This window comes from Rattus norvegicus, chromosome 10 (genome assembly GCF_036323735.1).
Source record: "Rattus norvegicus strain BN/NHsdMcwi chromosome 10, GRCr8, whole genome shotgun sequence".
In the NCBI taxonomy this organism is placed as follows: Eukaryota; Metazoa; Chordata; class Mammalia; order Rodentia; family Muridae; genus Rattus; species Rattus norvegicus.
In genome coordinates, this window is record NC_086028.1 from 2,217,683 (window position 1) to 2,235,437 (window position 17,755).

Genomic DNA, 17,755 nt, shown 5'->3' on the forward strand with positions numbered 1-17,755 from the left:
CCCAATCAGCAGCTCTTCTGTCCCCATTCTTGTTTTATATGGTTCTGGGGTCCTGAGGATCCCAAGAAATCCACTGTTCTCACTGTCTTCTAGGGTGTGAACCTGTCGGGGGGCCAGAAGCAGCGTGTGAGCCTGGCTCGGGCTGTGTATTGTAACTCTGACATCTACCTCTTGGACGACCCCCTCTCGGCTGTGGATGCACATGTTGGGAAGCACATCTTTGAGAAGGTGGTGGGTCCCATGGGCCTACTGAAGAACAAGGTATTCTCCCAGGGCCAATACTTCAGTTGATTGGCAATGTGGCTTTGGACAAGTCTTTGATTCTTGGGCTTGCTTTCATGCTTCTCTGTGTGTGTGTGCGCGTGACGTGTACAGTATGTATATACTGGTTTGCATATACATATGTGTATACAGGTGGAAGGCAGAAGTCAATCATGGTTGTCCTTACTCAGGTACCATTATCACCTTGTTCTTTGAGACAAGATCTCTTCCTGAACCTCGACCTCATTGACTAAAGCTATGCTGACCCTAAAGATCCTTCTGTCTTTTGTCTCTGCCTCCCTGACAGCAGGATTGTAGGGGTGTGCCACCATGTCTGACTTTTTCTGGGGATCAAACTCAGATCCTTGTGTGACAAGTATTTTATGAACCGAGCCATCTGCCAGCTCCCCAAAGACAGGTGTCCTACCAGGTCTTTATAAGGTGAGCTGTTCGCCCCGTATGTGTTGATTGCCTCACTGGTTAAAGGAAATTTCTTCCTAATGAGGGCATCCAGATCTTGAGTATGGCTGTTGTCCTTCTCCATGATAGGTTTGAGGCAGAGGGTAGAGCTTGAGGTAGGAAGATGGCTCAGCCGGCCTTAGCCAGGGAGGAACTAGGCTGTGATCCTGGTTTGGTTTTTTTTTTTAGAGCCATGGAGGAGCATCCTGGCACTTCTCTCCTAATTATAAAGTAGCAATGTGTGTAGAAAGGAGTGCTGTGGTTTCAAAAACCCAGGAAACACAAAGCAAGTATTGCTACCTTTTCCCTTAGAGATGGTGTGCTGTGTGTATCAACTGTTAAACCGTGACCATACCACCTAGCTCTTCAAGAAGAGATTGGTTATCATCTATTGATAGTCTAATATACATGCCTTTGCCCAGCATGGCAAACAAGCAGGACTGTGCAGCATAGACCAGTTTTGTGATGGGTTTAGGCTGGGTGGATAGGGAGAGTTCCTGTCTAAAGCATAAACATCAGAGTTAGGCATGGTGGTGTGTGCCTGCTAGCCCAGCACTGAGGAGGCTGAGATGGGAGAGTTGGGCTAGCTTGGCCTATGCAGCAAGAACTTACCTTAAAAGACAAGGGCTAGGTATGTAGCCTTGTAGTAGGGTGCCTGCCTAGTATGCAGAGGCTTTGAATTTAGACCTCAGTACTGCAAACACACAATGGGCTATCTAATGCAGGTAGTGTGGTGGCCTCTCTATCTCCTCATCCATACTCGTAGCTTTTGTCTTCCTCTTAGAGTTTCCTTCCCATATAGTCTTTCCAACACTTTGCTTACCATTCTCTCTATGCTGTACCCCCCTTACCCCAATACTGCTTCTATGCGTGTGATTCTTTTTGTGTCTATCCCTGGGGACCAGGCAGGATTCTATTATTTTCTCTGTCTCCTGCTGCTCCTGCCTGAAACAGGGTGAGTCCCGCTGAGAGAGAGAGAAAGAGAGAGAGAGAGAGAGAGAGAGAGAGAGAGAGCGCATGAGAGAGGGGGGAAGGAGGAAGAGGGGAGAGGGTAGAAAGAGGAGAGAGAGAGAGAGAGAGAGAAAGAGAGAGAGAGAGAGAGAGAGAGAGAGGAAGGAGGAAGGGGGAGGGGGAAGAGGGGAGAAAGAAGGGAGAGAAAAGAGAGAGAGAGAGAGAGAGAGAGAGAGAGAGAGAGAGAGAGAGAGAGAACTCCTAGTTTTAAGGAGGTTCTGACAGTGTCTCCTCCACAGTACTGATGGGGCCAGGTCTATGTTTTACCCTCAGACACGGATCCTGGTCACCCATGGTATCAGCTACCTGCCCCAAGTGGATGTCATCATTGTCATGAGTGGCAGCAAGATCTCAGAGATGGGATCTTATCAGGAGCTGCTAGACCGGGATGGGGCCTTTGCTGAGTTCGTGCGCACCTATGCCAACACTGAGCAGGACCTGGCTTCAGAGGATGACAGTAAGAATGGTAGGGGACTTTCAGGAGTTGGCCTTGGTCATTATAGCTGCTTATGGAAAACCTGCACTCTAGGGGTGCAGTTCATGAAGGTATTAGGTAACAAAAACGTCTGGCTTTTGGAGACCAATAGGTAGGTCAGCTTAACCTTGCAGATTAAGTACAGAGGGTTTTGGTTTTGTGACCTCAAGGTAAGTCTCTATTCTTTCTGTAAAAGTACTTTCTCCTGTGGGCTTTCGGTTCTTCAATCTCTAGAAAGGGGATAAAAATATATTTTCTCTATTCCTCAGGGGGCTGAGTACTAGTGATAACCATGGTGTAGCTTAGGACACACCGGGCTCATAGGACATGGCCTAATGTGGAGAGTGTGAACACTCATGGTGGCCATGTTCCTCAGAACTTTGTGGCCTGGAGATTGTCTGACCTGTGTTGGTCTCTCCCCTCACCCCTACTCCCAAAGAGCAATGTGACAGCAGGGGCAGCCTGGCATGTCCTGGTGACTAGTGTAATCTTGGGCATCTGGGATGTCCTGATAGCTTGATAGCCTCAGCTCTACTGCTCCTCTGACACAGAACACAGACCAGGCCATTGCAGCTACCTCACCTACTGTCCTGGGTTCTGCTACTGGCCTGAGTTTTTGGTGCCAGTTCAATCTGTTCCTGCAGACCTTATTGCTGGGGGAGTTAGGAAGGAAGTGCCAGGCTCTGTCAGCCTAGGTCTCTCTGTCAGTGAGTCAGGGACCATTTTGCAGCCTTCTCAGTAGCTTCTTATTCTATTAGTCACATAAGCTCTCCTCAGAGGACTCTGGTTACCTGCATCTTAGGAGCAGTGGCTTTAGTTGACTTGCACAGAGATGATGCCACGCCAGCATCTGTCTCGCAGCCCACAGGGACACCCCATCGATCTGCACATCTTTCTTTGGTTAAAGCTATTGTAAAATGTTTGAAACTTGTTTGACAGCTTCCCACCTAGCTGTAGCCTCTCTGGGACCTGTCTGCTATCCCACATGTCTCCAGACAGATCTCAGGTAGATGGTCCTCAGACGGAGCTGCAGAGCCACTTCAGTTTCCCAGGAGTAAAAGTCTCATCAAAGTGGCAACCTCCAATCTCAAGGACTGGCCTGTGAGCTTGGTGTCACTAAGAAAAAAGATGTTTGCTGTCCACTCACCTGGCCATTTGAACATTTTTGGAGCACCTACTGTGTATGAAATACTTATGCTTTCTTAGCTCATATTGCATACCCTCCACTGAGAGCAATTCCTGTGTCAAGAGCTTTGCGGCTAGGAGTTGACTGTAGGCTGTGGATTGTGCTGTGCTTAGGCCTCTCAGTTTATCTTCACATCCCTCACTTCTCCATCCATCTGATCCTCCTGCCAAATGCTGGGATTACAGGCATGTTCCACCATGCCTGGCTAACAGCCACCTCTTTGTGGAGAAAGCAGTGAAGTGGAATTTGGGCTTCTTGACTGCACTGTGTCATATCTTGGGTTTAGTAAACTTCCTGAAGATTCTATCCCAGACATTGTAACAGTCTAAGGGTGGGGGTGAGGTATTCATATGACCTTTATAGGAGGACACACACAGTTCAGGCTCGGTGATAAGATAACATGAAAATCCCCCTCCTAGCAGGCCTTAAAATGTAGAAGTAGAAGACAGATTGATCAGACCAGGGATTCAGCATAGGCATTGGGAGCCTGAGGAGATGACAGGCATTGGGAGGAGGCAACCCAGAGACTATGTAGGCATATGCAAAGGCCTGAGGACCAGCTTGATTTAAGACCTGGACACAAGGATACAGTGGTCAGGCTAGACATTGAATCAGGGTAGGTGATAGGAAATGAGACAGTGAGGTGCTCACTCACCCAGAAGGACCTTGAAGGAGTCGGTTTGAATTTCAGTCTAAACTTAGTAGGGAACTCTTACTATTTATTTTTTGTTTTAAGTGTATGTTTGCGTTTGTGAATATGAGTACACTGTGTGTGAATATCAGTACACTGTGTGCAGGTGCCTGTGGAGACCTGAGGGAGTCAGATCCTCTGGAATTGGAGTAATAGACCTTTGTGAGCTGCCATTTAGGTGCTGAGAACTGAACCCTGGTCCTCTGCAAGATCAGCAGGTGCTCTTAACCGCCAAGCCACATCTCTTGGCCAAATGAGTGAAGTCTTGAATCCTTGAATGTCAGAGAAGAAACATCTGTCTAAGGGCATAGAGTGACTGACAGCAGGGCAGGTCCCACGTTTGGTCTTATGTTAGGGGAGTGGGGCCCATTTCGTTATCAGCATTCGGGTATTACCAGTGGCTCCTAGAGGTCCCCCCCCACCCCCAGTAGAGGACCGGACTGCTGGAGGTTAAGAAAGGGTCTCATTTTGTAGTCCTGGATGGCTTGGAACTTTCTGTGTAGATCAGGTGGGCCTTAAATTCAAAAAAAGCCCCATTTTTAAAGTGGTAGGATTAAAGACGTGTGCCACTATGCCCAGCATATCATAGTGGTTTTTAATAAATGTCATAGTAAGATGCCAGGATTATAGGTACCTCTTATCGTAGCACTTAGGAGGCTAAGGCAGGTAGATCACTGGGAGTTTGAGAAAAAAGCTTTATTGAGCTATAATTCATACCAACCTTATGTCCATTGAATTTGTGTCAACTGGTGTTTGTTAACATACTTACTGTCTTTTAGCCACAATGATTTACTTTAGAGCATTCTGGTCACTTCAGAGGAAAACCAAGTGTCCCCATTCCTTGGCAGGCACTCCTGTACTCTTGTCTGGTCTGCTATGAACTTTTCATGCCTGCAGTATGGTGTTTTTGCCTGCATCCAGCCTCATATTTTTAAGGCTTGTCTGCATCGCAGCCATACCTCCTTCCGTGGTTGCATAATTCTCCATTGTACTGTACTGTATTTTAGTCTTACAGTTGCTTATCCACGGGGGTGGGGACAGGGATTGCTTCTGCTTGTTGGCTGTTGCTAATTATTTCTAGTGGTCTGAAAGAAAAGCTACAGTACTATAATCCCAGCCGCTGGGAGACTGATGGAGGACTCTGAGTTTGAGGTTAGTGTGTGCTGGAGAGACAGTGAGGCTGTGTCTTGAGGAAGAGTAGAAGCTATGTCTTACTTTTTGCCTGCGTGACAGCCTGCATTCTTGTTGGTCTTCCTATCTGATTGGAATGAGTTTTTTCTGCCCTAAGTCTGGCCTGTTTGTTCTCAGGCAGAATAGGCCTTACCTCTTAGCACAAGTGATAGATTGTGGCAATCTCTGTCACTGTATTTCATTTTACCATTTCCAACTCGATTAGTAAGAGTGAAACCCTTACAAACCCTGAAACCCTGTTTGTGAAGGCAGTCTGTCTGTCTCCCCCTCGTTTTGCCCCCAAACCCAACTGTGAGGGCCCTTTGTACACAACATGGAGGACTGTTTGTTTTTTAGTTGCCTTTTTTATGTTAAAACATTGTTCTATGTTTATTGTTTATTCAGTGTGTTTGTGTATGTGTGTGCACATGTATGTATGGCACTCAGGACAACTTGTAGGGATTCAAACTTAGGTCTTCAGGCTTGGCAGCAAGCGCTTTTATTCACTAAACCCTCTCCTTGACCCCAGTTTCTTATTTTCTATGCATGCCACTTTATTTGGCAGTGAAAATACTTCATTCCTGGACTCTGAGGGCAGGAGGTGGCTCCTTTCCCCAGTTCAGCCACCCTGCCTCCTGCCAGGTGTAACATGGACTTGTCTCACCCAGTCCAGGCAGGAGGATCACAGGTTTGAAGACAGTTTAGGCTCCTGTTTCTTGCCTTGGGAAACCAGAGACTCCCTACTTCTTGGCCATCATCCTAACCAGCAGATGCAGAGGGTTCCTCCCGCAGGGCACAGTTCCCTCAGCAGCTTCCTGTCTTTCTCACACCTTGAAATGTTGGGAATAATGCTAGAGGTGCTGAAATCGTACAGGTCTGTTTGGGAGCAAAAAAGAAAAAAGTAAGGGGCAGTTGAGCTATCCCCTCAGAGGAGGCTACCTTACTGAGTACAAGAGCTATTGTGATTCTTTAGTGTCTGCTTGAGGGAGGCAGGTGATGGTGTGGGAAGGGGACAGTGCCTGGCTTGTAGAGTCAGTGACCCTAACTTAGTGCTAGGAGAGACTCCAGAGATGTTTTGTGACTTTCATTTGTTAATGTGTTCATTTTAAAATTACTGGTAAGTTCAGTGGGCAAGAGTGTTTGCTCTGATGAGATCTGAGTTAAGACTCTCCATTGCCACTGTGTGTCTTCAGAGATCCCTGTGCGGATTGAGCTATAAAACCACCTGAATAGAAGAGCCGAGCTTGTTTGCCTGTTTCCCTCAGGTTTTGCAGCAAATGTTCATGGACTCTGAGGGCAGGAGGTGGCTGCTCTGACCCCTGGAGGCACTGGAGGGTCAGTTTCACTTCCTCACTGGCTGTCACTTGTCAGTCATATTATCTCTCATCAGAGGTATACAGAGTGTCAGCTGTATTGAATAGTGTCCCTTTCCAGTGTTGTCCTGGTGTATGTGGTACACCAGGAGCTGGGAGTAGAATGACAGATAAAAACTAGTGTGTGTTCTAGACTCTGGCAGGAAAGACAGACTTAATTATAAAGAATGTCATGGTGCTATCTGCATTAGTGAGGGAGACTAAAGGACAGGACGCACCCAGAGAAAAGGTCCCACACTGCCCTGAGGCAGTGTCCAGGACACACAGGAGCTGAGTGGCCTTGTTCACCTTTGTGCAGCTGGCCCAGTGGAAGGGTCTGTCACCTCCTGTTGTCACTCCTTCCTGAGCCTCTAGTTTGTCATCCTTCTCCCGACAGCAGCTCTTTCCAGGCTCATCCCCCACAGTGTGTGGATGGAACTCAGGGCTTTGCTTGTGCCAAGCCAGTGCTCTGTGAGCTATACCCACCTTCTCTTTTCTTCTTTATTGCCTATGCTGGAGACCAAACCCAGGCCCTGGTGCAGGTTGGGCCAAACCTGTAACTGAGCTGTACCCCCAGCCCTCCTTTTCCTTTCCATGTTGAGATGTTGCCCAGACTGGCCTTGAACTTGCGGTCCTCTTGACTCAGTCTCAAGAGTAGTTGGAACTTTAGGTCTGTGCACCACCATGCTTGGCTTTCCTGCTTTCTTGATGATTAAGCATAATTGGAGCTTTTGCAGGAAGTTTTGAGCCAAGGCTCCACCCTGCCCAGGTGGGATGGGGAAACTGAAGCCCACTTTACCTCTTCAGTCTCGCAGGTGAGTTGAGTAGAAGCACAGAGAAGGCATTGCCTGTGGCTCTTAACATTTTTCCTAAATCTCATGACTTCCAGGCAGTGAAGTGGTAGCTGAGGAAGGTCATTAGCATCTGGGCTATGGTGCTGGGCTGTAGTCATCCTGAGCTAGTCACTGTTGGTGGGAATTTGGGATGCACTAATTTCACCTTGAAGCTTTGGGGGTGACTCCGGGATATATTTCCAAATCTGAGCTTGCTTATCTCCCAGGTCAAGTGACTTTGGCCAGCATACTTCACAGAGGTCATGGAGGGAAATGCTGGGCACATAGCAGAAAGATAAGGAAAAGACGGGGTTCAAAGGCTGTTTAATACAGCCCTGTGCATGAAGGGTAATGCAGGTGACTTTGGGAGTGTAGGAGGAGTGTTACAGTTTGTATTTGCTCAGTCCAGGAGGTGGCACTATTAGAAGGTGTGGCCCTGTTGGAGTAGGTGTGTCACTGTGGGTGTGGGCATTGAGACCCTCATCCTAGCTGCCTGGAAGCCAGTATTCTGCTAGCAGCCTTCAGATGAAGATGTAGAACTCTCGGCTCCTGTACCATGCCTGCCTGGATGCTGTGATATTCCCACTTTGATGATACTGGACTGAACCTCTGAACCTGTAAGCCAGCCCCAATTAAATGTTTTTCTTGTAAGAGTTGCCTTGGTCATAGTATCTGTTTACAGTAGTAAAACCACAACTAAGACTAGGAGTATCCTGCAGCAAAATCTGATAGCTGTACTGGGGGCCCCACTCTCTTATATGCAGCAGTGTGGGGTTGGGGTTAGACCAAGGGCTCTGAGACAGGTAACGGAACCTACTCAACCTATTTTAAACAAAGACTTGTATGGCTCTCCAGTCAGTCAGAGACCTGGGGATGGAGTGGAACTGAGGCCTCTAGGCAGAATCTGCTAGGACAGAGGAATGGAGTGGTCCTTGATCTTATGACCACTGGAGGTCATGAGGGTCTCAAGAGAGGAATTCTGACAAGCACTGCCTGGGCAAAGGAGCATTGGGTAACAGGGAGAAGTGGGCAAGATCTTAGATTCCCTCTTGCACAGTTGAGCCCCAAGAAAATCCAGGTGTACCATCAGCTCATGGATACCTGGTAGGTGGAGAAGGAGCCACCACAGAAGTTCCTCTGGAGCCACTGAGGCAGGGGCAGGAAGGATAGGGGTATACCATGCATGCATGATTGTACGTGCTTGTGTCTGGGAAGTCTTGCTTATTATCTTTCATCGTAGTTAACATGACTGTTTTGGGGTTTGTGGCTTTCAAAAACAAACAAACAAACAAAAAAACCAAAAAACAAACAAAAAAAAAACCCAAAAAACCAAGAAGCAGTGGCTGTGCTGTGGAGCTAAAAGTGAGTCCAGTACTGCCTTTAAAAGCATGAGGACCTGATTGTCACTCCCAGACACATATAAAACGTCAGGTATGATGTGTACTTATAAACTCAGCACTAGACAAATGAAGATAGGCAGATCCTGGGCCTCACTGGCCAGTCTGGCCTAGTCACTGACCCCAGGATAGGAGAGACCCTGACTCAGAATTAAAATGGACAGGACCTGAGCAACAGCAGTTGAGATGATGTAACCTCTGTCCATGTGCATCCAGACAACAATGTGTTGGTGTGTTTTTAAAATTATTTCATTGGGTTCTAATATCTCAACCTCCCAACCCTTATTTTACCCTAATTTCTACCAATCCCTCAACATTAGGTAGGAGAGAAAGAGGGGAAAGTAGACCTAAACCTCTATAAGCTACTTCCTGCTGATTAGGAGCAAGTTCAGTCTTCGTTGTTAGAATATCCAACAGCTTAGCAAACCAGCAGTCCATCAATAGCAAATGTAACAGCAGTGGGGCAGAGGGGTGTGTGTGTGTGTGTGTGTGTGTGTGTGTGTGTGTGTGTGTGTGTGTGTGAACAGTGGCAGCAACTCCTGCCTTCTTAGGAGCCCCTTCCACCCCTCTTGGGGCTCTAGCATTTATTCCCTGTTGAGAGCCTCCAGAATTAAACTATCTGTAGCTGGCAAAAATTATGCCCCTCTTTGAGCGTGAGACAGTCATAGTTAATGGCTGTGGATAATCTGAAGCAGCCTCATATCCCACACCTGAGATTAAAACAAAGATGTATTCATAGAACATAAACTGGGTTTTTAAAGAAGCCAAACTCTTACTACAGACATGTGTATTCACAAGATAACATACCAAAATAAACATAGACACTGATGTTTAAAGGCATGTTTAAAGGAGTGAGTCTTTTCCTACCCAGGTCCAGAATTACCTGGAACATGTTCACAAATGTTCATACAAGCAGAATCTCATGATGTCACCTTGGCCTTGGCTTCATATGAGGGTCGGCTAGATTCCCATTTAGAGGCTTTTGCATTTCCCCAGAGCAAACAGCTAAGTGAAAAAGCTCAATCCCACAGTCCTGGGTTCCTGACTGCTGGAGCTGAGTCCCTGTAGGGGTCCAGGCAGGAGCCTGCTATATCTGCTCATTTACTGAGCCACTCCTACCTCAGAAGCTGTTATTTGTGAGCAGACTTTGCGTGTGTGTGTGCATGCACACACGCACCCACCCAGCCACCTGCCCAAGTCCTTGATGCCTTAGTTGTCTGTCTTCTGTTAGTATTAAAGAATGGAGGAGCCAATGTAGGGTGAGAATCCAGATTAGTGGCTGTTGAGCGGGAGACACAGTGGTGCCCCCAATCACCATCAAATGCCATTTAGTTCTGATCTTGTTGACACCTGGTAGATCCTTCTGGGATTAGGGTAGGTGTCTAGCAGCTGACCCTACACAGTCTCACCAGTTGTTCAAATATCAAAACATTCTTACTAGAGACATGGGTGTTGTATCAGGTCTGATTCCCCAGGTTCTGGGCATCTCCTGTGTAATTGGACCACACAGTGCATAAGCTCTGGCACTAAGGGTCTCTGGGCCTTTGCCTGTGGTAGATGCCATTGTCACAATGGTTGACATTTGTTTGTTTTTGAGATGGGGGTCTCAATATGTAGCCCAGGCTAGATTTTAACTTTGAATCCTCCCTTCTCCAATGACAGCCTGATATCGCATGGGTGCAGAGCTTGTGTTAAGCAGTGACCCCTACTGGATGTTTAGAGTCCAGCACATTCTGCCTTGTCTCCTCTCCCTGCCTGGGCTCCAGCATCTCCTCAGTAACCTGAACTTGATTGTGAGTGATTGTATTTCACCCATGGCTTCAGGTGCCACCTGCCCCCAGCTAAACAGTCAGTAGTAGAGCCTGGGACCTCCCTGGGGTCCTGAGATTTGGATGGATCTCAGCATAATACGATTTTGTCTTCTCAAGCTCCCTGGTAGCCAGAGTCACAGTTGTCTCTTCTGGAAGTGACTGGGCTCCTGGCCTTTGTGCTCCTGCCCAGCTTTTGATGCCACATTCTCCCCTCTGCCTGTCTTCTGCCAGGTGTCAGTGGTTTAGGGAAGGAGTCAAAGCCGGTGGAAAATGGATACTGGTGACAGACGCAGTAGGGAAGCCCCTGCAGAGGTAAGCAGTGTTTTGTGTGTGTGTATGTGTGTGTTTGTGTGTGTGTGTGTGTTTGTGTGTGTGTTTGTGTATGTGTGTGTGTTTGTGTGTGTGTTTGTGTATGTGTGTGTGTGTTTGTGTGTGTGTTTGTGTATGTGTGTGTGTGTTTGTGTGTGTGTTTGTGTGTGTGTTTGTGTGTTTGTGTGTGTGTTTGTGTGTGTGTTTGTGTGTGTGTTTGTGTGTGTGTGTTTGTGAGTGTGTTTGTGTGTGTGTTTGTGTATGTGTGTGTGTGTGTTTGTGTGTGTGTGTGTGTGTGTGTGTGTGTGTCTATCCGGCCCTGAATTGCTCCCGTACCAATATCTGCCTGTGAGATCTGAGAAGGCATAGGTGGTCCTTCACTCTATTCACCACAGCTCCTAGGAATTTGGAATACCTGTATGTCCTGCCTGCTTCACCATCCTTCACATCCTTCAGGAGCCTTCCCAGAAAGGACCAACACTGAACTATAACCCATACTGCCCTTGAATTGTGAATTGTTTGTTTCTACTTCTGAACACTTCCCTCCCCCACCCCTCCTCCCTTCAGCGCGTGCATACACGCGTGCACGCGCACACACACACACACACACACACACACACACACACACACGATCTGTATCTTTGGGTAACTGATCCAGGGCCTGACTTGTTGGATTTTGTGAGCCAGCATATGATCACAGACGGTCACACTGCTTTGGGAACTAGGTACATTTGTTGGCCTACAGTCTCCTGGGCTCTAGCTTGCTGCTAGCCTGTTCCAATTCACATGAAACAGACAGAGGTTTACTAGTTCTGCAGCTCTGGATATGACCAGCTCAGATTTCAGCCAGTGCTCAGAGGCTCTGAGCCAGTGACCCTAAGCTCTATCTATACTGCTTTGAGAAGACTTTGGTTTAGTTTGAGATTTTTATTTTTGGGGGGCAGGGTCTTATGTATCCCAAGATGGCCTTGGACTGGATAGATAGCTAAGGATGGATTTGAATGCCCTATCCTTTTCCTTCTATCTCCTTGATGCTGGGATTACAGGTATGTGCCACTGTGCCTACTTTATGCAGTACTAGAGTTTGAACTCAGAGCTTCATGCATTCTACCAACTGAGCTACATGAAAGATTTGTTCCCACACTCTTCACATGCACCACAGCAGGCCCCATTCATGACATATACATCCCTGTCTCTGGAAACACGGGGGCACAAGTATGTGTGTGCTTGTAGTCCCTAAGGTTCTTTGACTGACACCCTGCTCTCCTTGGTAACAGGCATCTCAGCAACTCTTCTTCCCACAGTGTGGTTACTAACCAGCAGCACAGCAGCACAGCCGAGCTGCAGAAGTCTGGAGTTAAGGAGGAGACTTGGAAGCTGATGGAAGCAGACAAGGCCCAGACAGGGCAGGTGAGTGAGGCATAGTGCAGAATGATTTGCTTGGAATGTCAGTCTCACAGCTAACCTTTCAGGGTCCAAGGTCACAGACACTAGGTGACTTTAGTTGGAGTTGGGGTCTGAGCTGCTGAATCCATTTTGGTACTACATGACTACCTGGCTTGAGCAGCTTGGACTATTGAATGGGACCATCCCAGTTGTAGGGCAGCTGCAACCCCTTCGGCATTTTTGTCACTTTCCCAAGTGCGTTGAGCTCTCTCGCATCTCAGGGCCTTTACACCTGGAAGGTCACACGCTCCCTGCCTGCTTTCCATTCCCAGCTGGGAAACTCTTAACATCACTTCCTCAGGGCAAATCTCCCCAGTACCGCCTCACTCACCCGGGCACTTGCATGGTGTTCTCTGCCTCTTATGGACCTTCTGTGCTTTCTTGGTTCAGTGGGTGATTGATGACAGAGCCTGTTCACGTGCTTGACTGGAAGCTCTGTGGGAGGCAGAAAGCCTGACTTTGACATTGCTGCCTGATATCATTGACTAACGGGGTGGTAGGGAACAGGGTCTGGGAACAGGAGGGTGGGCTGGGCTGAGGAATTACTCAGGAATAGCTAACCTTATGCTAATACTCTACCGGTCCTAGGTGAAGCTTTCCGTGTACTGGAACTACATGAAGGCCATTGGCCTCTGCATCTCCTTCTTGAGTATCTTCCTTTTCCTGTGCAATCATGTATCTGCACTGGCTTCTAACTATTGGCTGAGTCTCTGGACAGATGACCGCCCTGCTGTCAATGGGACTCAGGAGAACAGGAATTTTCGACTAAGTGTCTATGGGGCCTTGGGCATCTTGCAAGGTATGGTTGAGATTGCTTCATTTGTAACTTCATAACTGAGTCTCCAAGTCCTCAGAGAATTTACATCCCCAAACTGAGTCAGACCAGATGGATAGAACCTGTCACAAGGTAGACCCTGAAATGCTTACTGAATTCATGCCCACCCTCTCTCCCTCCCAGTCTTTTCTTCAAAGAGTCCCACAGCTCAAGCCACATGGCTAATTGCTGGTTGAACTGGCATTAAATGAAGCAGCTCAGAGTGTGTGATCTTGCTGTAGGTGTGTGTGTGCTCATAAACCTGCTTTTTACACGTCTTTCCCCTATTGTTGATTCCCTTATGTGGACAGTAAGGGAATCTTTTCACTTTGTGTGCTTCTCCTATATCCAGGCATGCTGGGAAAGCACTTAGTGATGGATATGGCTTGGAGCTGAGTGTCACTGTCCCCATTTTATAGATGAGGTAACATGGGAGGACCAGCTGACAAAGTTGGCAGCACCAGCTCCAGAGCCCCTCCTTTCCTTTGTTCCTGGTGAAAGAGGTTCTGGTAGAAGTCCCAGAAAGAATTCTGTGGGCTGTGGACTGTCGAGTGTGGGCTGTTTGGAGGAACCACAGATAGATGTTGTCTGGTCTCTGAGGTAGCTTGGGAACAAGCTCTCAGAAGATCAGGTGTGATGACTTAAGTTTCTCTACTTATAATTCCCCTACCCCCACAGAGCTAGGAACTGCTGTAGCCTTTATATTATATTTGAGAAAAAACAAGAATATAGAGGATGTGGCATTTCCCCAGGTTTACACAGCATTAGCATCTGCTATTAGAGCTATGTTGCCCGTACAGTAACCTCCAGCTGTGGGAAATGGTTTGAATTTTAGTTTATTAAAATTAAAGGAAAATTCAGTTTTTCAGAAACCCCAGCACAGGGCATAGTACACAACGAGGGCCACTGTCACTGACTTGTTGAGACCCCTAAGACCACCCTGCAGATCACTCGCCTGTGTTTCACGCTTACATCTCTATTGCTATTCTAGGTGTGGCAGTATTTGGCTATTCCATGGCTGTGTCCATTGGGGGCATCTTTGCCTCCCGTCGCCTGCACCTAGACCTGCTACAGAATGTCCTGCGATCACCCATGAGTTTCTTTGAGCGTACACCCAGTGGGAACCTAGTGAACCGATTCTCCAAGGAGTTGGACACAGTGGACTCCATGATCCCGCAGGTCATCAAGATGTTCATGGGTTCACTCTTCAGTGTCATTGGAGCTGTCATCATCATCCTACTGGCTACACCCATTGCCGCAGTCATCATCCCACCCTTGGGTCTGGTTTACTTCTTTGTGCAGGTGAGACTCAGATGCTCCTTGTCTCCCTATATTCTGCAGGGCTGATGAGAGTGTGGCCATGGCACTCAGCTCTGCTCCTGTCTGCTGTGAATACTTAAGTGGGCTGATTTTAGCTTGGAGTAGCTAGGTGTGCTCTCTTTCTCATCAGTGTTACTCTTTTGAGTTATGTACTGGAGGAAAGCTCACAGCTATCGAGGCAGTTGTTAATAGACTGAAATACAAAATTCTACAGTGGTGACAGGAAAGACAGCAACCTCATCAGGAGGTGAACGTTGATGCTCACAGCAAATTAGGACACAGCCCCTTTTGAGGCTGGTGTAGTCCTATGGGTCAGTCAACACCCCAGGTTATTCTTGCTGCCACTAACACCTTCCTTTTTGTTTAGATCTGCTTTGCTGTCTTCACATAAATCTTCAATCTTTAAGTTGATTTCATGGTCCAAATGCTCATCATATCTGTCATGTGTGTAGCTCAGATCCTGATATTAACAAAAGGGAACAGAAAATGGACCTATGGCCACTGGATCAGAATTTAAGTCATTCAGTCATCAAGTGTAGTTGTGTGACCACTACTGTTTACAAGTGAGGGCATGGGGCATTTTGGTTTTCAGCTACCAGTTTCCTCCAGGAGAAGAGCAGCTGTTCTGGTTCATGCCTAGTCTCCTCTGTAGAAACCATTTTTCCTTTGCATATGTGTACTTCCTTGGGTCATGTCTGTGTAGATTACATATTCAGGTGACAGGTGAATGGGTAGAGACTCAGCTGTCAGAGCCAAGAGCGGGACCCTGAGCTTTAACTGAAGCATAGTCATTCATAAGGTTGGGCGTTGAGATTGTTGGGGAATGATGGCAATGTAAACACTTGGTGGCACCTGCTTATCTTCCCAGTACGCAGGGAACTGAGGCAGGAGGATGGAGAGTTCAAAGCTACATAGCAAGACATTGTGTCAAAAACAAAACAAAAATTAAAAATACCATATAGTGGATTTTTGTCACATAGGGTTTGGGGACCTTGGTACTGCCATCCCATATCTGGGCCCCATCACATTGCAGGTCAATGATGTTACCTGTAGGGAGCCGTATTGGATTTGGGCCTGACCATTTTATGACAGTAGAGCTCAGAATGGCTACGTGACTCTGGGCTGTATGGCCACAGATGCTCAGCCCTGAGATGACTGCCATAAAGTCATGAGGTTGTTGGACAAAAGCCTTTCCCACATACTGACGGCACAGGAAGATAACAATCACAGGACGTTTCAGCCTGAGCAAACACTAGATGTCTCCACCGCCTGACCTCTTTGCTTCCTGCTATCACTGCCTGAATACCCTCACCCCTCCCTCCTTTGTGTTTCACAAAGGTCACTCCCCCTATCTGAATGCCCTTATAAGCTGTAACGCTCACCCCAATAAACGAGACCTTGACAACAGAACCTTGCTTGGTCTCCTTCTTTTCTCCCCCACTTGACCATCAGGTAGCACCTCTTCGGGACCCTGAATAACTGGACCTGCTGGACGGGTCAGTTACCATAAAGAAAGATCAAATTGTAGGGGAAAGGTCCATTTCCTGGACCTCTCTGTGGCTTCTTTAAATCATTGCCAGCTGTTTACTAGAATATCTTGACTACATTTACCAAAATGTGGTAAATGGCCTCATGGCTGCCTGGAAAGCTTCCTGAGGGCTCCAGTTCAGAGCAGGCACAGTGTAGCACTAGAAACCAGAAATGATATGTCCTTAGGGACCTATGAGGAGTAATGTGCTTACCTTGCAAGCATGGAGACACCTGAGTTTGCTCCCTAGAAAAAGCCAAGCCTGGGCTGTCATGATGCTGCCAATCCAGGCAAAGCAGGCACACATGGTGGAAATGAGAGCTGTCTTCATCACATTGCCTCCGGCCTCCATGCGGGCTGTGTAGCATGAAGCTCTGCCCTCCAACAATAAGTCAGTGTAAAGTAAAAAAATGAAAGAAAAGTAGGTAAAGTGTGTTTATGATCCAATGCTGGAGAGGCAGAGACAGAACAGTTCCTGGGGTTCATGAGCCAGACAGTCTAGCAAATCAGCGAGTTCTAGGTTCAGTGGGGGAGCCTGCCTCAAAAACCAAGGTGCAAAAGAGATCAAGGAAGATACATTGACTCCTGGCCTCTACACACAGTAACATGCAGACATAGAAATAAATAGCTTGTGTTACAGTTGTGGATGTCAAAGGACAATGTTGATAGCCAATTCTCTCTTTCCATCTTGGAATGTGATTTAAGAATAAGGTTTATGAAGCAAGAGCTAAGCTAATCCCTACCTGCTGAGCAATTTCATCACCCTGCTTTTTTTTTTTTTATTAACTTGAGTATTTCTTATATACATGTAGAGTGTTATTCCCTTTCCCGGTTTCCAGGCAAACATCCCCCTAACCCTCCCCTCCCCTTCCTTATGGGTGTTCCCCTCCCCATCCTCCCCCCATTGCTGCCCTCCCCCCAACAATCATGTTCACTGGGGTTCAGTCTTAGCAGGACCCAGGGCTTCCCCTTCCACTGATGATCTTACTAGGATATTCATTGCTACCTATGGGGACAGAGTCCAGGGTCAGTCCATGTATAGTCTTTAGGTAGTGGCTTAGTCCCTGGAAGCTCTGGTTGCTTGGCATTGTTGTACATATGGGGTCTCGAGCCCCTTCAAGCTCTTCCAGTTCTTTCTCTGATTCCTTCAACGGGGGCCTATTCTCAGTTCAGTGGTTTGCTGCTGGCATTCGCCTCTGTATTTGCTGTATTCTGGCTGTGTCTCTCAGGAGCGATCTACATCCGGCTCCTGTCTGCCTGCACTTCTTTGCTTCATCCATCTTGTCTAATTGGGTGGCTGTATATGTATGGGCCACATGTGGGGCAGGCTCTGAATGGGTGTTCCTTCTGTGTCTGTTTTAATCTTTGCCTCTCTATTCCCTGCCAAGGGTATTCTTGTTCCCCTTTTAAAGAAGGAGTGAAGCTTTCACATTTTGATCATCCGTCTTGAGTTTCATTTGTTCTATGCATCTACGGTAATTCAAGCATTTGGGCTAATAGCCACTTATCAATGAGTGCATACCATGTGTGTTTTTCTGTGATTGGGTTACCTCACTCAGGATATTTTCCAGTTCCAACCACTTGCCTAAGAATTTCATAAAGTCATTGTTTTTGATAGCTGAGTAATATTCCATTGTGTAGATGTACCACATTTTCTGATCCATTCCTCTGTTGAAGGGAATCTGGGTTCTT

At 47.2% G+C, this 17,755-nt stretch overlaps 1 pseudogene across 1 annotated transcript in view; it reads left to right on the forward strand.

Moving 5' to 3' along the window:
* Positions 1 to 17,755, forward strand: part of Abcc1-ps1 (ATP binding cassette subfamily C member 1, pseudogene 1) — a 107,980-nt pseudogene that overhangs the window by 68,841 nt on the left and 21,384 nt on the right. The window contains exons 7-12 of the transcript XR_005490606.2: positions 94 to 261; positions 2,005 to 2,197; positions 10,878 to 10,958; positions 12,233 to 12,365; positions 12,990 to 13,200; positions 14,207 to 14,517. The product of XR_005490606.2 is annotated as an ATP binding cassette subfamily C member 1, pseudogene 1 (transcript). The remainder of the gene's footprint in view (positions 1 to 93; positions 262 to 2,004; positions 2,198 to 10,877; positions 10,959 to 12,232; positions 12,366 to 12,989; positions 13,201 to 14,206; positions 14,518 to 17,755) is intronic.